Source organism: Telmatherina bonti, assembly GCF_933228915.1.
Source record: "Telmatherina bonti genome assembly, chromosome: 15".
Taxonomy (NCBI): Eukaryota; Metazoa; Chordata; class Actinopteri; order Atheriniformes; family Telmatherinidae; genus Telmatherina; species Telmatherina bonti.
In genome coordinates this window covers 24,080,086-24,107,126 of record NC_136613.1, presented here as the reverse complement: position 1 = coordinate 24,107,126, position 27,041 = coordinate 24,080,086, and the positions used below count along the sequence as shown (strand labels likewise).

At 37.4% G+C, this 27,041-nt stretch overlaps 1 protein-coding gene across 3 annotated transcripts in view; it reads left to right on the top strand.

The window, feature by feature from the left end:
* The window catches only part of LOC306766407 (E3 ubiquitin-protein ligase SH3RF3-like), a 102,273-nt gene that overhangs the window by 28,032 nt on the left and 47,200 nt on the right, over positions 1 to 27,041 (top strand). The gene's annotated exons all lie outside the window — the stretch shown is intronic.

The following is a 27,041-nucleotide window of genomic DNA, read 5'->3' as shown; positions in this document are numbered from 1 at the left end:
GGACACTACTGACATATTTACTTCACTACATAATACATGCAGGCAGGCGCTTTTGTTACATGGTGCTAAACTACAGCTAATTGTTCACAAATATTTTAGCTTGTAAATCTAAAATAAAACATTACCAATGGATTCCATGCAGGATTCATGAACTCCTAATTGTAATATTTACTGACATTTTGAATAACATTTTTTGCAATAACTTTAGTTTTTATTTGTTGATGAGATGAAAGAGGCAAGATATTAAACATGAAGACACAAACCACTGCCGACACACATAATCTTGCCAGTAGTTCGTGGGGATATCTCAGGTAATCATCTTTGTATTATCAACTTAGAGAAATTAACACTTTGGAGATTTGATCAGCTGACTGTTATACAGCGGCTCTTAACAAAGACATAGCAGATCATTTAAATAAATCACCTTCAAAACAGCTTTGAATTGCAGCTATGGAAAAATGTATGGTTTATATTTATACACAAATGAAAAAAATGTGATGGTCACTGAGGACGTATTTACAGTTCCAGTACAAAGTTACAAACACTATACTCAGTAAAAACAAAGTCCTTGTGGAGAAAAATTATTCTCAAAATGACCACTTATTGATTACATGAGCTATTAATGAAAAAGAAAATTACAAATATACTTATATTTGGGTGTTCCACATGCAAAAATGGCAGGAAGTTAAAACTAATTTAAAACAATGTCTTACTGTGGATGTCACAGACATTTAAATGCATGTTTTTTATGCTGAACTTCAATCTCAAACATGAAGCGAATACAAAATTGTGGTAGGTAGGTAATGCCAAGAAGTCAGTAAAGGAACTTAAAGGTTTAGAGGATAAGTATAATCTCTTGAAGCTGGGGGAAGAAAAGATGAAAAAAGTAAATTTTAATGAGAAAGATGAATATATAAAGCATACAAGCAGGGGAGACGGACAAAGTAAGGACAAAGGTGAAACAAAGGTACACCAAGAAATTGTGAATAAGACAAACATAGGATGATTATAGTTTTACTGATGTGACTGATCAATCAGCTGTTAATGTCTCTGGAGAGTAGACATGTCCAGGAGCTGCTGATGTACCAGAAAAACCACAATTGTCCCAATTCAAGCAAATGGAAGATTTCCAGATATATTTCATTCTAATTTGCTGCTGTAGCAAAAAAGATAAAAAAGGAAAACAGGAGATCCTTTTTTCACTGATGTCTGTAGTTGTTCAAACTGGGAGTTTTTGTAAATCTATCAAGAACCTACATTTTCTATTTATAAAGGAAAAAATTCCAAAAATAACAGAAAGATGGTACCAGAAACATCCAGAAAGAGCTGGAAGGTGTTTATTAATGTAGTGATGACATTTGTATCTTATTTTGTTTGGCTTTTGATGCCTTTTTTTTTTTTTATGTTGAAGCTGTTGCCGTTTTGTTTTGTGTTTAGTGAATTAAATGTGGAATTTAAGAATCTAGAATTAAGAATGTGCCAGTTTCTGGTTTCAGTGTTTACCGTGGTATGAAAAAGGTCGCGGTGTGAATGCCATTATATTTTTCAAGATAACGTCCTTGCGGAATGAACTGCTTCCTGTCTTTTAAATCACAGGGAGTTAAAGTGTGCAAGTCAGATTTACCCAGTATTATGAGCAGGTGTATGGCTGCTCCCCCGTGGTGTGTGAGTCGCAAAGATGGCTGAGGGGGTTGGTTGGCGAAGGCATCGTTAAACCTGTCGTAATATCACAGCTGACCCTAAAACCATGATATTTTTGCTCAAGGTTGTACCGTCATGGCTTCATACTGGCACGTAAAGTGTTCGATGATACGACTTCCCTCCATTTGCTCCACCGGTGTGTCATTGCTTATTTTTCCTTTATTGGATAGCTTGTTTTCTTACTTTCCTTATTGTTTTTTTTTTGCAGTTTAAAGGTTTATTAGTGGACGAGTGGACTGGATTGTTCTATGCAGCGAAGTATCAAATGAAAACCCTTATTATGGAATCCAATGTAAAGTTAATTATGAGCTCATTTTAAAGGATTGTTTTATTGTCCTAGTTATCTGTAAGCGTTAAAAGCACTGCTGAACGTCTGAGTAAACAGCTTCTACCACTAAATGAAAGTGATAGATTTCCATTGGTAGTTGCTCAATCTGCAGCCTCCATATCCGGCAGAATTTTTTAGGTCAGTGAAGGCACCCCTCCACTCCAGTCAGCTCTTCCTTCTTGCTCTTCACTAAGTATTGCCTCGTTCTGAAGGCAACATAAAGGCTCCAAAATAGGTAACAGAAAAACATAAGCTTAGCACATTTTTTTTAACATTTTTAGTTTAGGAGGAGGCGGTGCTTTAACTTTAGGCTGGTCTCCATTGAGGTTATGTGTATGTTTTGATCGTACGGATTTCTCAGGATTTAATCTCAAAGCATCCTCCCTCACCAGGCTGATTGGAATGGTCTCCTTCAACCATCTGCTTTTCCATCTGACTCCCTCCCCTTCCTGTTCCTTTTTTAAGTAGACTTCATTCCCCCATGTGTACCTCCCACTCCCCCCTTTTTATCTTGAAATCTTCCCACTCGATCTGTAGTTTCTTTTTATTTTCTGTAAAATATTTGGACGTTGCCCTGCAGATGAAATGTAGCATGAGGTGTTGTTTTCATTGTCACTTTCATTTCATACCAGATGAATTTAACTTTAGTTTCCCATGGAGAAGAACATTTTCTCATTAGCTCATTTTTGGGCATTACTGAGGTAATGGAGGATGAAAGAGGTTCTTAGCCCCAGTGTACATTTCTTTTTGTGAAATATTTTATGAAGTAAGCCCTGTCAACCTCCATCGAAGATGGTTTTGCTATGATGTGACATTTTTTCATTTGAAATTACAATTTTTTTTCATGTCAGTTCTGTTCCCATCAACTAATTTAGCATGCTAGTGGTACTTGGAGTATATTATATTTTCATTGTTTCATTTGATTTCCATCATATTCGCATATTCATGAAATCTACCTGTTGAGTGACATGTGACACCAGTTCATGTGTATTGAATATGCAAATGTGCATAAAGCTCACACTATCATGGCATTTTAACTGATGAATAAAGGTCATACTAATAATTTGGAATAATTATTCTTTATCTTTTTAAATTCATTTTATGCCACTGGTCTAAACCTCACAACTGATTAGTATTTGAACTCGTAATAAAAAAAAAAACTCACTCTCTAAACCAACAAAGAAACTGCGAATGCTAACTCATAGCATAATTAATTTATGTTAGGCTTCAAATGAGAATACTTTTATGCTTTATCCAATCCGGTGTTTTGTTTTAATCTCCAGTTTCACCCTTTTCAGTGGGTAATAATCTAGTTTGTGACTCCTTGATGGCTCTGTCACCCTCTGTCACCCTCATATAGACAGTATATGGCGGACATAGTTCAAATAAACTAGTGATATTAAAAGATTGCAACACTAATATGACATTTCTCTCTGTTTCATCTAGTTGTTTTGACACAGATTAGTGGATAACAGTGAAGCACTTATGCAAAATAACTCGTCAGCTTGAGTAGTTGAGGTTATGGGTTTCAGCAATGATTGTGTGTATAAGTAAAGCACTTATGCAAAATAACTCGTCAGCTTGAGTAGTTGAGGTTATGGGTTTCAGCAATGATTGTGTGTATAACGCAAACAGAGCAGCACCCAGTAACTTCTCCAGAGACAGTTTCAGTACATTTATGTGGAGGACTGAACTGACACAACTGCACCCGCATCCCACCATCCACAGTTTAATCATCTTGGTGCATTATAATCTATTAATACCTCTTATCTAGTTCCTTTTTATATTCTATGTCATTTCTTCTTTGTAGCTAATCACATTTCTGTATTGCAGTCTCTTATCATCTGTTTTTGTTATTATTAACCATGGCTCTTATCAAGTTTTGTTGGTCCCTTCCAGGAATAAATGAAAGATATAGTATATCACAGATCTGCAGCCTTCAGCCCTCAGGGCTCGGGCCTTGCTGTGGTGTACTGTCATGTGCGCATCTGCTCGTCTTCGTGCCGGCTCTGTCTCAAAATGCACAAGCTCCATTTGAGTAGACGTTATCGACTACACGGGGAGAGTTGCTCCAACCAATAATAGTTAGACCTCCGGGGCTTAAAGTGACTTGCTGTGAAAAATGTGAAAATAGAGTGGGATCTGACTGGCTTTGAACACGCTGAAGTGAATATGTGCCCCCTAATATGCAGGATGATTTCCTTTGTGATGGAGGGGTTGTGTGTTGCTACAAGAGGGCGGTTGACAGCTGCACAGTCAACTACGAGACTCAGTGACTGCTCGAAGAGAGGAAGGGACCTCGACACAGAAAGAGAGACAGGGGAAAAGGAGCTAAAGAGGATCCGATTTCTTTCTGTCTCTCTTCATCAGTAAAGCGTTATCTGACCCACTATGGCCCGCTACATTTGGCTTATTTGCTCCATCTCTCTCGCTCCCCAGGAGGTGACTTTCCTACATCCCTCTTAGCTGGCCCACTTCCCAATCCCACTCCTGTGGAACATGTGTGTATGTAAGAAGGATCATTTCTGAGTAAGACATTTTGCCAAAATAAAGATTTAATCTCCAAACAACAAAAAAAAAAAATCTAACACAGCCACTTGCATACAGAGTTAATCTGCGCTGTTTTCTCACAAAATCCATTTATTTGGATGAATAAATACTTTATTTATTTGAGCAATTTTAGCAGAGGTGAGTAAAAATAAACATCTTATCTTCTGGAACACTGTAAATCTTCTGAAAGCTTGTTGATATAGGGCATGAGGGATTTGACTGAAGTATATTGTTATACAGCATGTTTTATGTTATTTTGCCTGCCTGCATCTTTTGGTTGGAAATCTGAAAGGATTGACTGTATCTGTCTGATGCTTCAGCAGGCTTAATGCCAAATGAGCATGTATGTGAGACATCTTACTAAGCTTTAACCCCCCGTCAGTAACACCCTCATCCTATATTATCAGATTTGAATTTGCCACCAGTCTGTTTAGTGGTTTTGTGAAGCTAAACCAACTGGCACAATCTGGTCTCCATGTAATAAGAGAAAAGGATAAGCTAAGTGTAAAAACATAAAGAAAAGATGTAAATCAAGATGTAATAACACAACTTAAAGATTTATTTATGAGTACATGGAAAAGGAAAACATATAAATCCCACTTTTTTTTTGTCTTTTATCCTTTGCTGCATCCCTGTGAAAGAAAAATCCCATGACATCATGTCTCTTTTTCTCCTTCCTCCATCACACTGAGCCAAGGCAGAGAAAGACTACATCCAGTTCTCGTTCTTGGAAAAAAAGGCAAATACTCTAAATAATTGATGATCAATATATATAATTCAAATCCTCGTGTAATAAATTATGCATTGTCTGGTGGGAGTTTGTGGATATTTGTCTTTGTTACTGATAGCCTGCTCTCATCTCCGACAACTGATTGACAGCCTCCGCTGTATACGAGTTCACGGAGGAAAATAAATAAAGTAGTAGTAATGGGTCATTTGAGTGTATAAATGTAAACAATCCATATTCAAAGTTACAGCGTTGCTTATGACTTATGACGGAAGTAATCAGTACTCTGAGAATTCATTACAAATAATTGGTATTGTATTTATTCACAGCAAAGTAGTACTAGTTGTTTAGAAATGTCAATAATGAGTGTGATTAGTGGGTGATTAATGGTTACATAAATTGCGGTCTGAAGAAGACCGACCTAGTGAATGAGGCTGTGATAAAGCTGCAAAGACACTCAACTCAGTCAAGCAACAAAGCACTGGGGAGAAGTGAATGAGCAGAACAGCTGAGGATAAGTGTGGACACACACACACTCACACAGTGTGCTAATAGTTAGGGTTAATATCGGGTCAAGATGAGTCAGGAGGTGTGGAAGAAAACCTTTCTTTTTTTTTTTTTTAAACTATATGATTACCTGAAGAGGCAGAGCATGTCGGGCAGCATGCTCTCGCTTTTTGTCAGATGGGACACATTTCTGCATATTGTTGATCTGCAAGCACTTGTTGTTATGAGAGCATGTATGTGTTCACAGCACAGCAGTGGCCCACCCACCTAATGTGTCACCTGATCCAGCCCACCCCTCTACCCCAAAGCCATTACACACTGTTACCCAATCCCTCAACGTCTCCCTTTCAGTTCTCTGAGGTCTCAGACCAGTACAGGCTCACAAACCATACATATACACACACTCACTCACACACAGACAACCTCAAATATGCGACGTACCCACAGCAAATTAGGATAAGAATTTGATGGAGGTAGTCATTCCAAAATTTCTGTTTTCATACATTTAATCATGGCTATTAGATACATTGCAGCTCAGATTCACACATGTGCAACACATTATAGTTCTCTTAGCAGCTACTAACCAGACATGCTAACAAAACGGCACTATGACAAGCAAAAAGCTTGCCACTTTATAGTTGGCATTATTTATATTTCTCTACATTTAAGCTGAAACTGTACAAACATCATGTTTATTACATCAATGTTCATCAAACCTGAATGAAACTGTGTTAAAACGTGGACAGCGGCTTTCTCCAACTGTAGGAGTTACAATCTTCTTCACATCTAAGAAAGCCGTCCTCCAAATTGGAACTTCATATTGCCCCTATGTGCAGCCATCTGCAACTCATCCTCTTTTCTTTTCTTTTTAAATTAATATCGCCATTTAGGAGAAAACTTGTAAAACAGACCATTTTATGCTTGAACTCCAGACAGCACAACTTCTGTGATTTACATCTTAGCTGATCAGTTCGAGCCTCGGGTCATTAGAGCTAACCACAAAGTTTAACTGTTCTTCTTCTGTCAAGTATCCCAACGACTCCCAATTGAGGATGATCAGGTATCAGAGTGTGACCACCAGTTCGCCTCTAAAAACTTTCTCCAGTTGCTTTTTCTCAACATCTCCCCCCCCCCCCCCTCCATGACATCTCCTGACTCTTCCCAGTTATATCACAGGAAATACAGCAAAGAGTAGCAAATAAAAAACATTTTTTATTGTTATGTGTTTCTCTATAGGAACTTGTAAGAATGTTGATTTTATGCTAATAGAGGTTGTCGAGCAACACTAGTCTACTAATCCACCTGTGGTCTGGTGTGTATTGCCAGCTGTGTTTACTCATTCACTTCATCTGATGACTGTAAAAAATGAAAGCGTGTTTGTAGAAATAAAATCTGAGGTTACTTGACTTTTTTTTATAGTGTCAACATCTAATCTGTGCTTCACACGTAGAAAGAAATAAGAAGGCAAAAGAATCTGGGTTTTTTTCTTGCGTAAAACACACCAACACACTTCATTAGCTGCATCTCATTTTATCTGATTTCAGAAAGAAAACATAGAAACACTGATTAGGCCAGGGCAAGTGTAATTATTATGTAATTAGTCATTTAATGTTGATGGAATTGAAACGTGGCAGAAAGCTTAATAAGAAAAGCTCCTTGTTTTCCCTTTACCCAGTCACGCTCATGCTCTTTGTAAACCTGCTAAAACCCAACTTCAGCTCAGACTGAATGTTATGCATGTTGGTGTGTAAAAAGGGACTTCTGCTTTTCTTTTCCCGGTTTGACATTTACTCTCATTACTTCAGTTTTTCCACTGCATTTCCTAGAGATCACTTGTCAGTCAGATTTTGTCTTTGCAGCTTAAAAATCTCTTCCCCTGAGGATGCATATTCTGCAGAAAAACTGCCATGTTTTCCAAACTGCTACATCTATCCTTCCTCCACTCTTTTACTATTCACTGTCATCTCCTGTGGCACTCTCCTTCATCTGCATGCCTAGAGAGTTCCCCAATGCACACATACCCACAACCAAACACAACCCTAAAAAGTCCTTAAACCCAAAGTATGAATGATTACACAAAGAACAGCATATAGAGGAAAGAAAAAGAAACTCAGGGTGACAAAGGAGATGTTACAATGAGACAGATTAGATGAGAAGAGCAGCTTGATAACCATCAGATCATTACACTAGGAGGAAAAAGTCCTTACTTAACAGAAAAAAAACAAAGATGCTACATTCTCCTTCATCTCCAAAACAGACACCTGCATACTCATATATAGAACCTGTAAGCAAAGTTATTTGATGTTTCTTTTATATACTGGAAGCTATCTGGTTTGTAAATCATGTTTGGCCAGGCTTTATGTAGATGAACAGTGTGTTAAATGCAGGAGATGTAGAACATATAGCCAATACACAATTCCAAAGCAATTAGCTATTCAACAAGAAATTAGCTTTCTGTTTGCTTTTGCTTCTGTTAGTGTGTATTCAAACCTCGTAAAAGGCTAAAGAGACAACAAAGACCAGATGTCTTGGCTTTATCTGTTATGAGGAAATGACCTGATTAAAGCAGTATTTCTAAAACAATCTTAAACTGTTTTCATTTTTAGATGCTGTTCCTTTTAATTAGTCTATTTTCCCTTAAATACTTACTTCATCATTATATGCACATAACATGTAACGCACAAAAACACACCCTTTCTGTTAAAGGCCTTAAATGTTGGCCCTCCCCCTAACCCTCCCCACATACACACACACGCACGCACATACACACACACACACACACACACACACACACCTTTCAAAGGTCAATCTCCGCCCCTTGTTAAATGTGAACACACTAATCTCAGCAATTCATGCATGATTAATGCAACCTACATGGGTCATGACCTTTTCCCCTGTAACTGCACTGACAAAAGCCTTTTGCATGTCTGTGTGTGTGTGTGTGTGTGAACATTATTTATTCTATGAAATTTTGAATTGAATGTATGTGTGACAAATGGGAGCAAATGGCAGACATGAGAAGTGAAGATGCTGTTCATTCTACAGGAATGCTATACAAACCAGAAACTACCACACACACACACACACACACACACACATACATGCAAACTCTGAAAGCATGAGCCACACCAGTCATTAGCATTTCAAAGTAACAAGGTGCACGGAAGCACAAAATTATGCATTTTGTGCACTTTGAAATGGAGATTTGCATAAAGACTGTAAAATACTGTTTACTTTTCTGGGAAAAAGAAGATTTGAAATGGTCTTTGTCATTTCCACTCACTCATTCACTCACTCACTCACTGAAGAAGACTTGGTTCTATTTCTGTTTTAATTTGTTGTGTTAGGAATCATTTATGGCCAAATTTCTTATTATAAGTGACATTTCAGTTCTAATTGCCTCTTACAGCTCTGGGAAAATAAAAAGAAAAAATATAATAAAATCTCCTTCATTTGTTAGCTTTTTAGTCCTATCCTGCAGTTTTTTTTGTCATTAGCAGCATCCTTCACTCATTTCCAGTAATTCTTCACTGGGAGTTGTGTTAAACCAACAATTAAAAAAAGCAGTCATATTATCTGAATGTCTGCAGACTTTTGCAGATCATATGTTGATGATCGTGTTTGATTTATTTATCCAATGGGTTTTTCGATATTTTCTTTGGAATTTAAGCCATAATTGATGTGTTTTTGGGAATGGCCTGAGACCTTGGTTGTTTTCGGAGAAATCAGTTGAGCAAAGCAAAACAAGCTAAAATAAATTAATGCACAAGTTGCAGCCATGTATATGCACAGAATTTCAAATGTTGCGTCTCTTATTATTCATCAGTTTTCATTAAATTTTTCTGTTAAAAAAACGAAGAAAGTACAGTTTATATACTAATAAATTACATCATTATAATTAAGAATATTATGCAATTTCATGTGAAAATGGTCAAACTAAGAGTTGTGTAGCAGACTTAGCTTTCATGGTGGGCAGCGGTGGTTGATCTGACATTTCCATGCATGAGCAAAGCTTCTATTTCCATACTATAGTGACAAGTGTGGAGAGAGGTGCATAATCCAGGAGCCATAAAGTAAAAGTCCTCTCCGGCAGCTGTTCCAACCAGTCACTAAAGCAGCTGAAGTTAATTAGCTCAGCTCCACTGCAAGGTAAATGACACTGTTAGTAAAACTACCTGTTCTAAATGCACAGGTACATCCAAAAACATGGCAGGACTTTTACTTTATGGCGTTTGGATTATACACCTCTGCAAGTGTGATATGAATGATATAAAGTCTTTAATACATGACTTATACTGCTTAGTCCAAGACTAAGGATATTAAAGACACGGAACAGAACTTTTGCCATTTTTCTCATCATGCTATTGTTGGTGAATCAAAAGCTTGTGAAGCTGTTAAGAGGAAAAGGTTTTTTTTAAAAATCTGAAAAAGGCCCCCATTGGTTAATCGGTATACTAGCATTATTAGCAGCTAAACTAAGAGTTGCAGGCACACAATGCTAAACAAGATTCCCACCCGGCTGACAATTGAGGATGGGCTGATTGATCCAAATTATCTGTTGGCCTCAACCATGAAGCTGGAAACGTGGCAATGTGCACTATCTTGTGATCTTTATCTCGTTGATATTGACTTAGTAGGGAAGAATATCAGGCAGACCTGAATTATCAAATGAATGGATGTTTTTCAGGAAACAGAGAGGAAATATGGTCTTTAAAATCCAATTAATGTAAAAGTATTTTTTGTGTGTTTAGACTTCTTATCTGTGTATGAGAAATTCACCAGCTGAAAAAGATCCGAGGCAGCCTTACAGGAGATGCGTTCTAAATCAACAAGATGTTAATTTGTGATTTGACATGACAGTAAATCAGTTTACCAGTGAATGTTATAGACACCAGTGTGCCTCAGCCAGCAAAAAGATTGCTTCCCTTCGCAAAGCTGTGCTTTCTTTAACATTTCTCATATCTGTTCCTGTGCAAAAAAGAGTACTGTGGAATAAACATTTCCATTAGCTGCATTAATTACCCAGTTCTCTCAGCATGTCCTCCTGACGAGCTGTAATGAAGTGGTAAATTAACAATTTCAGGCAAACTTTATAGGAAATGTATTAATTTATCAAATATACAAAGCATAAGAAGTGTGTCTTTACTTTGCAGACAATATCTTGCACAGGTTTCATCCCTCAGACTCTTACAGCACATTTACTGGGGAATTAAACGACAGATTCTCTTTGTCTCAGATTTTGTCTGCAAAGTTTTCTTTTAAAGAGTCCAGAATTCACTGGAGATCTGCATATATGTCCTTTTTCTGGGGAATTTGTCCTTTATTTAGTTAATTAACAAAGAAGGTCAGCAGAGAATTGATGGGCTTAACATCTGAGGAGTCACTTACACAGTTGCAGTTTATAGAAACATACCAAGTGAGACTGGCTTGGTTCTGGAGATGATGGGCTGATGTAACGACAAGCAGTATCTCTGAGAAAATACAGAAATGCTGGAAAGTGTTGTTTAAAAGATGCCGCTGATGGCACTAAGAATAACGAAAAACTGTCTGGTCTGTTATGGCTGCTAGTGGAGCAGACATAATGGTATCTGATGATGACTTCATCAGCGACAGGAGGAAAGCAGTTTTATAGAGAAATACTCCATATGCCCAGATTCTGTTCAAACTCACTGAATATTTTGTCATTTAGCAGGAAAAAACTTCCCAACGTTTGTTCAAAGCCACCAAAGACAGTAAAGACGTGAAGTAGACAAAGGACAATGCACACACTCTAGCTGAAGATGACTGCAGCAAAAGCCAATGATGCAAAGCCGACTGGTGATGTAATTTGTTACATCTTAACATGTACCTCAGGTTTAATTTAAACAGGACAGATATCTTTTCAGTCTCTCTGTACGTCCTCAGTGATAAAAGACTCAGGCCTGCACTAAAGTCTCAGAACCTGTCTTCTTTTGTGCTGCTAAAGTGGATTTACTCGCCCCTTTTAACCTCTGAGTTATTATAATACCAAAGCCGCCTCAAAGTCCGTCACCTCCACTAATCTGGTATGTTACAAGCTTTTATTCAGTTAGATCTGATCTATAATATATTATGGCAAATTAGAACAAAGGGCATCTTAGGGCACTTTAATATAGAGATAAGTCTTCTTGGTGGCAGATGGGAAAAAAAAAAAAGCCTCCAACAGAACCAGATAGCAGGTATCTGCTTTAAACCAGCTTGAAGAAACAAAATAATCTTTTGTTTGTTGGTTGTTGTTTGTCTGTGATGTTCTCACCAGCCAGAGGCCTACATTGGTAACTACAGGTGGGTTTCAGTTATTATTAATAAAAATAATAATAATAATCAACACTTATGTCTACTCACCAACTGGCTCCACTTAGTTTAACTGATTGGTTGAAGTTTTTTCTTGACTTTGATTACAAAAAGAGTCTTTTTTTTCTCCTTTTGTTTGTGCTTGTTGTTTTCCAACCACATTAAACTAAAGGCTTCCCGGATGTCTGTATGAAACAAACCAACCTCATTTTGGGAATGTGTTCTGGACATTATATTTTCCCTTCTACTTTCACCATTGCTCAACAGTGTTAACCATTACTTGGCAATATGCATCCAGATTTTACATCTTGATTTTGAAGCATCTTTGTTATTTGGGTAAGACTTTGTCAGCTATAAGCCACCGGCTTTGTCGATGGCTCCTTCTGGCCAGGAGGAACCAGTCTTTTTTTGGATGTATGTTTATGGTATATAAATGCATCAATGCAGAATTAGCAACCACGTACAGTATACACTCAATCACTTCATTTGGACCACCTAGCACTTGGTTTGACCCCTTTTCACTTTCAGAACTGTCTTAATTCATCATGGCATAGATATAGCAAGATGTTGGAAATATTTTTTAGAGATTTTGCTCAAATCTGATGGACTATGCCGATGGCACTTGAGAATATGCCCTCATTCAGACTTCTGCTGCTCACTTGATATTTTCTCTATTTCTCACCAGTCTCTGTCAATCTGAGAGTCATTTATGTGTGAAAGTCCCCGAACATCAGCAATATCTGAAGAAAAAATAAAAAATAAAACTGATTCATCAAATTGAATAGGTTTTATAAACCTATAAGTAACAAAAAAATATAACACATTTTCAGCACATGTACCCTCACTGACCAGCTCTTCAATTTCTGTTAGATGGGAAAGTGCAAATTATGTTTTATATGGAGTTTTCAAATGCATAACAACCCTAATCGGAAAACAGAGAAACAGATAAGGATAAATCAGAGGGTAAACATAATACCCTGGAGCGCCAGGATGAGGTAGAGGAGAAAAGGAGTAAGATAGGGGGAGGCAGGCAGAGGAAACACTGTTACAAGTGATAAAGAACATGCCAGGTGGAGATGTAAGGAGGTGGTTGATGTAAAGATATGGACATACAGCACAGAGGGGAGGTGTTTGAAAGAAGAACAGATAAGGGCTACAGTAGTCATCACAGATCACTGCAACCTGATTGGTGAATGCTGAAAGCTTCCCTCCAGTTATCTTTGTTGTGAAGCTGTATGTGTGTTTAAGCATTTAAAGGACTGACATCATGGTGGAGAAATCTCGTCTTTAATAAGTATTCAGTGCAGAGCTCGAGGGAAGAGTCTGAGTGTGTGTTACCTTTGACCTGAGTTCTTTGCATGTATGAACATGCTTTCCCAGAGCGTGTGTGTGTGTGTGTATGTAAAAGGGGTAAAAATTGAACACAGAGTGCAGAAATATACCAATCTGTTTCTTTCTCTCTGTTCACACCACATTGTGAGCCTCTGTTAATCTCTCATCTGCCGGCCAGTTCAGTGTTCCTCTTGACATGCAGACCTCTAGATAACACTCAAACATTAGACGGTAATGTTCAGGCCTCTGGTTCACATCATCCTCATCTGTTCTGTTCTGTTCATCTGTCATGTGTCAAGACTGTTTATTTGATATAAATATAAGTCTATTTTAACTTTATCTGAGGCGGATGTGTTCCCATCTGGTATGTCTCACTGTCCCTCTGGCTTAGCTGAGAATTTTGAGAGTATCAACAGACAGAGGCATTATTAATATGCATGTGTATCCTGAAGTAATCTCTGGAAATCCAAGCAATTAGTTGGTTGGTTGTTTAGATTTGAAACGTCATAATATTAATGTTAATGTAGAAATGTGTCCTAATTGAGATCATCATGAAAATGTCAGCATTTACCCATATTACTGCACACACTGACTTAATCCTGTTTAGCTGTAAATAAAACTTCCACTAATCAAACTTAGACTGAAATTAAAGGTAAATAGTCAGGCTTATCAAAAATATAAAATTCAACATCACTTTGTATTATAAAAGTGGAGAATTAATCAACCAAACACAATCGTACCAACACGTTGTGCCAAATTCTTTTATGCCAGTACCTCTTAGTGGTATAACTGGAGAAACAAACTGCTGCCCTAGTTTCCTTAAGAAACATCAACAATATCTCACTGATCTGTGCAGCTCTAAGATAAGATATACAAGTATGAAAATATGAAAGAATTTCTTTTATTATGAGATGGTCTCGCTTTGCATGCTTTTTTTTTTTTTTTTTTTTAAGTTTCTTGCTTAATTATGAAGGGTGTGCTCCTTGACATGAAGAGTTGAACAAGTTTAATTAGTCCTTTGTTGCTAAATTATTCATTATTTCTTCACATCCATCCATGTAATAACAAGCTGCTCTTTATGCTGGAGTTGCAGGGTCATATCACTGTGAAAAGCAGTGTAAATAAAAGATGAGTTGATTTCACATCTGAAGAAATCCCATGTTTTTTTTTAACATTTAAAGCAAAATTTACTTTTTTATTTTCCAAATTTTACTGTTTTAAAAAAAGAGCTTAGTAAAGAAAAAGGAAGAGGTCCTCTAGCAAACCATTGGTCTTGCTAATGAAAACCTGTTGTGAATATCAAAGCTTGTAAATAGGGGTTTTTTTGTAGCGAGCTTCTTCTTTGATTTAGATATTTGCTCGCTCTCATACAGATGCTTCTTGTCATCAAAGTAGGTTTTGGGCAGTTTCTACGCACAACATTTTAAGGTCTATCTACATTTTTCAAATTACGTTAAGGTGGATTTGCTTCAAAGATTATAGGAAACAAATTCAGCTTGCATCTTTTGAGATTGTTCACCTCAGATTTTGAAGCGTCCTCCAGGTTATTCATCTGCCATCGTTTTTCATCTTTAGTTTTTCCACTTGTAGTTTCATGTTTACCTCTAGAATTAGCTGTAATCTAAATTAATCCCTTCTTCCCTCTCACTTAACTATTGCCAGTGCTGCAGGGTTCACCACAACAGCCTGCCCTTGTGCTGAGCAGTTTTTTTGTTCATTCAACACAGTATTTGTTTCTTCAATCATCAGTTCACAGCCTTTATTTGGAAAATGCAACAGACTTGTTTAGAAATTTATCTGCTTATAAGTTATAATGCTATATTTTGTCATAGTTGAAGATCATGTGTGCACAGGTGGAGAACAGTGCACCACCACCGAATCTATCAAGTCTTCAGAGCCTGCTTTGGTCAAACAGTGACTGTTGTGTTTCCTTTTTTATTTGTCCTCCATATCTCATCATCTTTATAATGTGTCACTGTGCTCAAACATTTTTATTTTCTCTTGTCTCTTTTAAATTTTACTCATTCAAAAAGACCTGCTAAATCTGCTCTAAATGCAGAAAGAAAATCTTCAGTATCAGTCCACCCTCTGCTTATTTAGCTTCTCCCAACAGCAAACATTTTAATGAGGAGGGCCAAAATTTCTCCTTGCAATTTCTTACTTTAGACGACCAGAACCTTGAACATTTATAAGATGCATTCTGCATTTTGACTTGGTGCAGTTTTCTTGGCCTGGACTTCATCCATTCAGCTTCCTATATCTGTGCCTGTGATTGACACATTTAGTGCTCTTAACAACCGCAGACACGCCTCAGCAACCATCTGTCACTCACGGCCCCCTGTCGCCACAGTAACAGGGGGAATAGAGAGGGGAGGGAGCCAATACAACGGAGACATCCATAACAACCTGTCACCCCTAGCAACCTCACCTAACCCCGTCATATCTATCTCTCCCCCGCAGCTAATTTTTCTCCATTGCTCTTTCAGACGGGCTGAATGTAGGGCTGCAGTGATGTTATTGGCCTTTCAGAAATTCATCTGCGAGCACACGCTTTTTAACTTTCTTGCTCCCAACGCGTGAGTCAGCTCTCAAGTGTGAGGGCAGTTGAAGAAAAGAGCAGCTTCATTATGACAGAGCACAACAGGAGCCTCAGGTGCTAATGACAGAGGATGCTAACAAGGTTGTTAACCACATCTTCCTGCTGCACCTGTGACCCTGCAGGCTGAACTCTATTGTGTTGAAATGTCAGATGTCAGAGTAAGTTTACAAGCTGTAGACACACTGAAATGCCACAGATTTAGAGGTGGCTGGGCTTTGGAAATTCATGCTAAATTTAAAACAATTGTCTTTTATTGAGGTATCATGTGATCAGTGACAAAGGTGGACAAGTGGAAATTAGTTCAGTGCACAGAGAAACAATTAAAATGAGGTTTGGAACAACAATAAAATAAAACTGCTTTGATCAAAGCAGTAAAATCAAACAGCAGTGTCACATTATTTTGTGCACATATTTAAAATGTAATATTCTCCATAATTTGTCTACATCTCTGGTGGGCTTTACGTGAAAACAGCAACTCAGAAATTCATTTTGCTTCATAGAATCCAATAAAATATAGTTGATCATGATGCTGTTGTTAAATCAATAGTGAATAAAAAAGGTTGTACTTTACAGAAATCAGATCAGTCTGTCAGCAGCAGGATTCGCTACTTGATGTAAAAGGTTCATGTAACAATATGTTCATGCCAGCTTTGATGCATGCTGGATGTGATCCATTTCAGATAAATTAGAACTTGAAAGAGATACTTTCAAGTTCACCTTGCTTAAAGTAAGTGATGAAATTAAAATTCTTTCTTGTTTGCATCAGAAAGTTGGTGTGAGTGTTTTTTTTTTTTAGTTTTTACTAAAACTAATATCAGACCACCAATATCTCTGTCACGGTGCAGCAGCTGTTAAGATAACTGTTTTTAAAAACAGGGATGCCCAGTAACCCCCCGAAGCAGTCTCACAACACTACCAAAATTAACTCATTCATTTTGATCCTCAATCAATAATATGATAGGTTGTCTGTGTTTTTATATCTAGATCTTGTTGTTTGTACATTGAAACTCTGCTGAAAGGCAGATTATTGCACAAGTGAGGTTAGCATGTTGCCCAAAAAATGTTCTGTTGCTTTTAGGCCGAGAACTGGTTGGAAAATGAACTTATAGTTTGATTTTTAATCTTTTTGTTGAAATCAGTCAAAACATTTTTGTGCCTTTTGGGTTATTGCTCAATCAAATAAGTACTATAAAAACAAAACACTCTTTCAGTAGTGGCTCATTTACAGTTTTTTTTTACCATTACTAAGCTGCCAAAGAAAAAGTGCAAGGTTTCGTACATTAAACTTCCCCTAATGTGCTGCGAACAGAAGAGAACAACATTATGGGAAACCCCTTCCTTGATTACACTGATTTACCTTAAGTACATTAATTTATTGAACATTTTGCCCTCCAAAGTTTGGGTGACCTATTTAAGATTAATATTATGAATCACTACATTAAAATGAAGTTGTATATGTCCACTTAGTATGTTTTGTGTTTCAGTGTGAAGCACTTTGTGATTTTTTATCTAGTTTTTTTTTTTTTTTTAATTAGCATTTGCTTACTTACTTACTTACTTGTGTAAAGCTTAAGAAATGATTGGCATCAAAGGTAACTGAAGGTAGTTTTGGCATTTCATTGAAGCCACTGAGTGGTTTTGCACCTGTAAGCATCTGTTGAGTAGTTATATTCAATTCAATTTCTACTGTAATAGACTGATTTATTCATCAAATAATAAAGTAATTCCCTTCTCTCTGTTCTGAATTCCTCGCTGCCTTCCTTGATATCTCTAACTGCTACACTTCGGGTACTCAATCAGGTAAGACATCCATCCACTTTACAAATCCACTGGAAGCCGCACAGCTTGCATATATAAGAGGTTCTGCTGTGAGTGCATGTGTTCTCTTAGATGGCGTCTTTTTCTCTTACTGCTCAGATGGAAATGAGTCTTATGAATATGCATGCAGTCCCTGAGCTCTGTATTAAACCTTACTGTCTCTTCCTCTTCCCATCTTCAGCTTTGCTTCTCTTTTCTGCCACTGCTTCTTTCTCAGTCATTCACTCAATCAAAATACCTCCACATAGGACTCTGACTGAAAGTCAAAGATGACACTCACAAAGAATATTCAATGTGGAGATGAGCGTTTATATGACCTTGTACAAACGCCTGAGGATACACTGACGACGGCTGTGTTTCAAGGGTTTGTGCATGTGTGAGAACAGTTATCTAACTGTGTGAGGATTGAACAGTTGCAGTTGTCTGTGTTACTTCCTGGATCGTATACAACGGTTCATGATTTTAAACAAATAATTAACTTGAAAAGCACTCGGAGAGCGCAAACCTCCGCCAAGGCCTTTAAAAAGTTCCTGGATCCAAACGGTGATTCAGATCATTATAAAAAAGTTAAATCAGTTCTTCCTTTTCACATTTCCAACAACTGTCCAGAACTTTTTGAGTCATATTGAACACAAACAAGCAGATAAACATAACCTAATAATAAAAAAAAAGAGAGCATACCCTCTACCAAAACCAATGCTGTATTTTATCAATAAAAACATTCCTGATTGGCACTTAGATTTAAAGGATTTTGTTCCTTTACCTTTGCTCCAACACTTTACTAAGCTTGGTATTTTTTTATTTTTTTTTGGCAATATTGTGAACAAATGGACAAATACAGTAAATGGCAACAACCAGCCACATCCACATCAGCTTTTTCCTACATGGAGGAATAATATTACTTCAACTAAGCAGACACCAGAGGTTGTGGTTAATGTTGGATGCCTGCATGACAAAAACAAAGTTGAGAACCTGTGTCATCCATTACTGTATTACAGTATATGAGTTGGAGCGTTTTTTTCTCAGAGAACGGAGTGGGAAGAGAAGTGAAGGGAAGTTAAGATGCACCCATGAGTTACGTGAGAGAGAGCACAGAAAGAGGAGACATAGCGGAGAAGGAATGAAGGAGTGTTGGGGAGGTGAGGACAAGGTTGAGATGAATGAACTTCTAGTTGCTCCATGTGGCTAGACTTGTGTGTATCTCCTGTTTTTGTGTGTTTCTGTGTGTGTGTTTACATCCAAGTTCATGCACAGTAAGTGGTGTTTTGTTTCTCCTTCTTCCTGCTGAGAAACTACCGGTTTGTATGTGTGTCTCCACTTAACCTGAGGTGTGGTTTATGTCATGAATTATAAATGGAAAGTAAATCAATAGTGCGCCGAAGTAGTGAGACATATTTTTTTTATATAAATATCTGTCTACGTGTGTTTACTTGCTGATGTTTTCATGAACGTGGCTTCATGTTGGTGTGAGTTGTTTTGGAAAATGTTGTACTGCTTAAGAATAAATCCACCATATTGTTTACTTGTCAATTCCCCTGCACTATCTCTGGGTTTGTTTGTTGTTGTTTTTTAGCTGTTTGTGAGAATGTGGACCTTTTTAGTTTCTGTAAATGAACCTTTAAACATGCTGGTAATCCCTTTTCATCTGTGGATGAATGTGTGTTTGCGCTGTGCTTGAATGTCTCCTCCAATAAAACACCACCACAAGATCGGAAGCTGCACTCACAGATGAGTGGAAAAAGACCCTTTGCAGATTTGCTATGCTGCACACACGCACACACACACACGTACGCACACACACAGAATATCTCTTACATGCACTTACCCACATACACTGACTTGTAATGGGCCAGTGCCCCTCCAAGGAATGGTAAGCACGAGAAGACTAAGCAAAGTAATCACAGTTAAATAGTGTGTGTGTGTGTGTGTGTGTGTGTGTGTTTAGGTGGGTGTGTGTGTAGGGAGGTGAATAAATGTACAAGATGGGACGCAGAATGGCTTGGTGCTGAAAAAATGGATGAGGATACGAGCAGCGTGGAACATCCTGTTCTATCTACCATCCTTCAAAATCACTCGCACACCGGCTTGCTGTGGAAACGTTGGTGTTGCTGAGCAATAGAGGAGACAAATGACAGAATCCAGAATGTGCTCGACGACTCTAAAGAAGAGCATTTACTTCTTTTAATTTCACATTACTTTTGAAAGGCTTATGTAACCTGAAGTTTCTCCACATATGCAGTATGCAAATGTTTCTGACCAAAGTGGAACTTCAAATATGGAGTCTTAGTTCGCATGAAACAGTCATGCTATATTATAAAATGCTATAGCTTGTGTTTTTTTTTACCTTTATTTAATGCAATTCAGTTGTTAGTTCGACTCTTATGCAAGGTACTGAAATGATAAATAAAATTTAAAGACAGTTCTGAAGGACTACCCCTGAAGAATTATGGCCATAAGATGGACGAATGCAAGTGTGTAGAAGCACACAATTTTAATATCAAAGTCAGCATATATGTTTATGTTTTTCTGCACTCTTGCTATTGTTATCATATTGTTGTGCTATTTTTCTATTTCCACCACACACAATTCAGAATTGTACAGTGAGCATTGAATAACAGCTGCTAAACCTTCCATGTGTGTAACTTTGTAAAATCATTAGAAATGGATGGAAAGTACAGCAGGGTTTTAAAGTAACACTGCTGATTTTTGATAGATGTTGCACATTAGCACCCCCTAATTCAACATAGTCTCTCATCCTGTCCCCTTTTTTCCAGCAAATAAAAGCCAGTCCAATGGGGACTCTTATCTCTCGCACTGTCACATTTTCTCTTTTTTTTGTCTCACTTCCTCCAATAATGTTCTCTATGGTTCTCCTGGGCAGGAATGCTCAAGACCAGTCCTCATGAGCTACCATTCTGCAACTTTTAGATGTATCCCTTCTGCAACACACCTGACTCAAATGGCTGAATTCCCTCATTAACATGTCTTCCAGCTCTGCAGAGGCCTGGTAACAAGCCATTATTCTGATTAATGTGTGTTGGAAAAGGGATGTATTGAAAAGTTCCAGGGTACTAACTCTCCAGGACTGGACTTGGGCACCCCTACTTAAGAGTTTCTTTGCTGAATCAGCCATGATATGAAGATAAAATTATGAACAAAGAAAAACTTTACCAATCCAGGGAAAAAAAAATTGCAATTGAAAGTGTACAAATCAATAAATGGTATATTTCCAAAACAGCTAGTGTGTTGATATCTCATTGCTGGCATGTCGCACAGTGCCGTATAGCAACATTTGTCCTGTCAGAACAATCAGTTTTACAGAAGGCCATGGTTCCTAAAGGCAATGGCAAGTTTACAGATCATTTCTAGTACAATTTGTAAGACAAGTGGAGGGAAAACAAAAAAGTACAACTAATAGAATATTCACTACTAAAATGGGTAGGAAGTTATACAAGTACATAACACAAACCCAGTTACATTTCCAGTGGAGTCGTTTGTTAGGAGTTATTTTTGCCTTGCTCTTTGGGTTAGGCTTAGTCTGTAGCTTAGGTCTCTTCTGTCTCTTAGCAACATCCACCAATACAGTATGACATCTTTGACCTCCTTGTCAAATCTACAGATGACGTTGGTTCAACTTCTTTGATTTGTCACCTGAAAGATGATGTCATCTGATCAGGATGTTACTCTTGTGACTCTAAAAAGCGCACAAAGTGTGTCATCATATTTTTCCTGATGGTGCACTACCATCTAATATGTATACTCATGATGTTGTATTTATCCTTCTCTGCATATAACAGTTTCTAACAATCTTTTCTAAAAGGATGTCACGGTCATGTGTGTGAAAAGCAGCACCGAAATCCAACAATGTGTCATCTGTTTTCATCATTGATGAGTCAGAACTGGTGAGCTTGTGCCAAGAATGGATGTTGATACTATTGTTAATGTGTTAGCCGGTGGAAGATTTATCCAGTTTCCTGTGTAACGGTGTTCACCTACTGTTCCTTAGTGTTCCTTAGTCCCTGATAAAGGCCTTTTGAAACTGTTGGTCACACAGTAAAAACAAGTCAGCAGCTTCAGTGCTCTTAGTCAGAGCCTCTGATCGTGTCAACAACATATGCCTTTAGTCATTTCACAATAAATAATAAGAAAAGCGTTAAGTTGCATGTGGATAACGGCATCTTTTCTATTTCCTCTCATATTTTAAGAAATGCACCATTGCAAGGAGGCAAGGGGGAAAAAAAAGAATGCAGGCTACAGCACGACATGGCAACACCTGCGTCCAACTGGACTTGCAGTCGTCCTGACCAGCACTTGTCTACGATGTCCTCTTTGTTTGATTTCTTGCTTGTGTTGCTCTCACTCTCAGATGTTGTTGCTTTGGATAAAAGCATCTGCAAAATGAGAATAGAATAGAATAAACTTTATTTCATTATAACAAATATTTGTACTGGCTACTTGTAGATGAAGTGAAACATGATTTGGTGTTGACTTCAAAGTAAAATCCACCTGGTTCACTGCAGCAGCCTCATCTGTCATCAGATATGTTGTGCTTTTCCTCTGAGGAACAACCCCAACGACGAGGCAGTTTCCAGTTATAGAAGTCTGATGCTAGTTCAGTGCACGACACTCAAATAACTGCTGACAACCTCCAGAGGCAACAACAGCAGTTTGGAGTGCACTGTTTCATGCTCTTGTTGCCAGCTTTGATATCAAATCTACCTCATCATGGTTTATCAGAACGGCTTTGCTGCTGTCTCTGTTTTATTTACTACAGAATCAAACCTAAATATGATCATAAGAAATTGACTGAAATTTTAAACAAAAAAAAAGAAGAATTAAATTAGAAGGTAATTTACTGCATTACATAAAAATAAAATGCAAAAGCTGTGACTTCAGACATTTTTTTCATTGATGTGGGGGAGGGGGGGTTCACAAAAAGGAAGTTTCTTACTAGTCACCCATTTGCTATGGTCTAACAAAAAATTCAATTTCTTCCAATATTGTCTCAAATTCAACATCAGGTACATCTATTCCACACTTGATGACTTTTTATATTTACAAGTTACACTTTGCTGCTTTGGTCCTCGCAAATGAGAAAATGGATTTCCACTGCCAGACATGTTTACATGCATTTCAGTGCATTTCATTTCATGCTGTTTTGTCATGGATTGTTGTTTCAATACAATTCGTGGCTGATTGTTTGATCAATTAGTTTAAGCCGGCGATCATTACAAACTTTTATTCATGGTTTGCAGCAGTTTGCTGTTTTAGGAGAGGTAAAAAAAAAAAACTGTACTCTGTGTGAGTCAGGGAACTTCTAATCCAGGAAAACCTTTGCTTTCTTCCTTCACCGTGGTCACACAGCAAGGCACAATGTGAGCCTGACAAAGCTGATCTGTCACAATCTTTGAAGGTAACTGCTGTGTTTTGTTGCACCGCTGCCGCTTGCTTTTTATCTTTAGATCCATTTTTTCTTCTTTTGTTTTGTTGTCAAGCATCCAGCTTTTTAAGCCTGTAGTGTCACTGCTCCTTTAAAGCCACATTTTATAAAGTATGGGGCTTGACTTAATGTCTCAGAGTAATAAAAGTTCAGCAGAATCCATGCATCAGAGCTGTTTTCTTTACAATCTGGGTGTTAAGGGAAGCAGCATAAAGCTTGTGGCTCTCATGGGCGACATTATTTACTCTTCCCAAAGTGTAGTGCATCACCAGCAACAGTATTTCAAGGAGGTTTAATGCACTACATGTCCGTGTGTTGTATAAAATGTTCTTTAGTGTCATAGATGCTTTAATCTACTCATGTATTCTAATACAGACAGAAAAAACATTTATAGTTTTTGTTATTTGCACAGCCAAATGTGAACTGATATTTAAAAAAGAAATCTAATTGGACTATTTGGTAAACAAACTGTATTATCTGTATGATAGGAGTCCCATGGGATGTTTAGTGGCTGCAGAGAGATTGTAGCTGTCGTCCATAACAATATTAACTCTTTCTAAACGTTACTGCAAACCTGGCAGTTGTGTCTGCTAATGCTGAATTTACTTCCTAACATTTTTTTTTTCTAACGCCATGATTGCTTTTATCTGTTGTGGTTGATTTATTCAGGCAAGGAAGCCTCCTCATGAGAGCCTGATTATTAAGATTTCTCTTCCTTTTTTCTTTTAATTACACAGCTGACATTTAAACAAAGATGAGCCACGAAATCCTTATGTCAACAGGAAAATATGCATCAGAACATCAGAATTTCTGCTCACTTATTATGTTACCATAAAATGTTATTTATATTGGATTTATGCAGAGTCATTACACAGGCAAATACAGACTACAGAAAGTAGCAAAAGCAAACATTTAAAACATGTTACATTTTTTTTACTTTTATTGTGGTTGTGTTCGAGGTTGAAAGAAAAGAAATGACCTTAGTCTGAGTTATTTCCTGATTATACTTTTATTGACATTTTTAACCCCTTGTATTTGGGTTTATTGATTTGCTCTTATTTCCCTTTTTTTTTTTTTTTTTTTTGCATTTTATTAACTTTGTTTCAGTAATAATAAATAACCACAATGAAACTCACAGTACGTTTACTCACACATCTTTTTTAATGGCCAGAACAGTATCTAAAGGAGCTCTTAAGTTTCCTCTTTTTGCTGATCTGTTGTTATAGATTAATAGATTAAGTCAATGAACTGACAAGGATACGAGTAGTGAATGTTGTATCATTATGTTCAAGCACGTAGCTCCGCTTTGTACAGACACCTATACATGGCTGAGGTTGGCTGTTAATCAATGATTTCATATTTCTGTGTGTCACATCCATTCTCATTTGCAAGTCACAGTATACATACTGATGTTTCAAAGTAAACTTCTGTCATTTTTTCCATCTCAAATGAAAAGCTCACAAATCAAAGACAAAAGGAATCAACATTATTGCAGCCTCAACATGCAGACAGTGTATTGTGTTTATGTTTTATGCTGCAGGCTGATATCAGAGACAGACAAGGCAGTTTAGTCTGAATTAACATGTTGACTATTTAATCGGACAGTCTGTGATTTAAGTCCGAATTTAGCTGCTGCCATTTGGGACTATTTACCTCCTCCGTTGTTAACTGAATCTCAACAATGTTCAAATATGTTTCATTTCTTGTGAGAAAGGCTTTTACGTTTACAGCAGAAAACCAAAAGTACATAATTACAGGGTTAAGTCTGGAAAAGGAGGAAAGAGAACACATTGATTCATAAACAATGCATGTTTTTCCTGTTGTGTGGATGTCTGACTGGGTCCCACTGGGACCTTATTGAATGAGGCAGTTTGTCTCGTGTTGGGCAAGTCACCTCCCTGAACCTTATGGCTACTGAAGACACACTGAGAGACTTGACAGATGGGACTCTCAGCAGCGGTTGATGGAGGGACTTGTGCATTTATATTATTTCCCCAAGGGCATCACACACACACACGCACACACACACACACACACACACACACACACACACAGACGTTCAGAATCCTCCCTTACCCCTGTGGTGTAGTAATTACTGTTTGTTGATTTTTATAATGGGCAGAAGGGAGTGTCAGTGTGTCTGTGTGTGCGCTTTGACTAATGATATTGTGCTGCTTTCTGGTCACACACACTGGGAAAAAAAAAAAGCTAACACTTGAGGTGTGAGACATGAGATCCAGCAATCCTGGCTTTTTTTTTTTTTGTGATCACACTCTTTTACTTTTTTCACACATCAAATCAATGACATGCTCTGGGAAAAGTCATCTTCACTCCACCAGTGGTGGCACTCCCAGAGAACACTGAAGAGATGGATGAAAAAAACAAAAACATCAACAAAAAAAATAAAAAATAACACACACACCAAAGCAACTCCAAGCGAACTGGCAAAGGATGAACAGTTAGAAACAGAAGTAATGAAATTCTTGGTTTATCTCATACCCACAGTCCTTGTTTGCTGCTACTCTTGCAGGTAAAGCAGTTTTCCTGGACTGTCGTATTGTTAGAATTTAAGTAAATGCCACAAACCGAGATTGTGTTTTTATGGTGAACACAATTTTCTGAAGTGGATTGCTGAGATTTTTTTTTATCCCCTGACCTTCTACAAACATATTCATGAGTATACCATCTAAAATAACCACCAACAAAATTTATTATGGAATTGTTTGTTTTGTATTTGTGCGTATTTATTAGGGGTGGGAAAATCGAATCGAAAAATCGGAAATCAGGATTTTTTTCTTCACCATTTTAAAATAAATTTTTTTCTTAAAAAATTGACTACTGTGTTGTTTTTTTCCTCATTGAAAAGAAAAAAAAAGATGGGCAAAAAAATGTTTTATACATTTGTTTTTGTTTTTAATCTAGAAAATCAGCAATATCGGATAATTGTGAGAATCGCAATTTAAATCGAATCGGCATCCAAAAAATCAGAATCAAATCGAATCGGGACAAAAGCATATTGTCACAGCCCTATTATTTATGCATATAAAACTGTAATTATTATGCTTTTTTTTTTTACAAAGAGACACATCAACATTTGAACAAATATCTGTGTACTATGTGCACATTCAGGGAACTGTATGTCTGTGCTGAGATATTATTACTTGTGAGTGAAGTATGTACCAGTGTTTTAGTTCCCATTTGGACTGTAAAGGGAGAGTTACAGAAACATTACCTATTACTGGCAAATGATACAGAGCGGCTGATGTATCAAATGGATTTTGCAGCACAGCAGAGGCATGAAAAACCCACCGTAATGGTTTAAGTCACACAAGCAGCACTGCAGGATGCAGACGGACAGAGAAGGTCGAGAGTGTTAAAATTATCATTTTACCCATGTATTAAGTTTAATAGTGTATTATTTTAGTAATTATTTCATGAACCATTACTGTACTAAAGTAAGAATAATATTTGACTTTTGTGCCAGGAGGAACATTGAGATCTGTCTGACGAATAAGTCAGTCCTGAGTCTCGTTGTGTGCATTATGGTGATATTAGTAATGGTGATCTATCAGCAAGTTAAATGAATAATCTGCTGTACCATTAAATAGTTAAAAGGCATTCCCAATATAATGTGGTTCTAAACTAGATTCCAACATTAGATGCTTATTGCTAAATGAGAAGCAGACACACAGCTGCAGGATAAGGTCAATGCCTGTCAGTTTTCCAG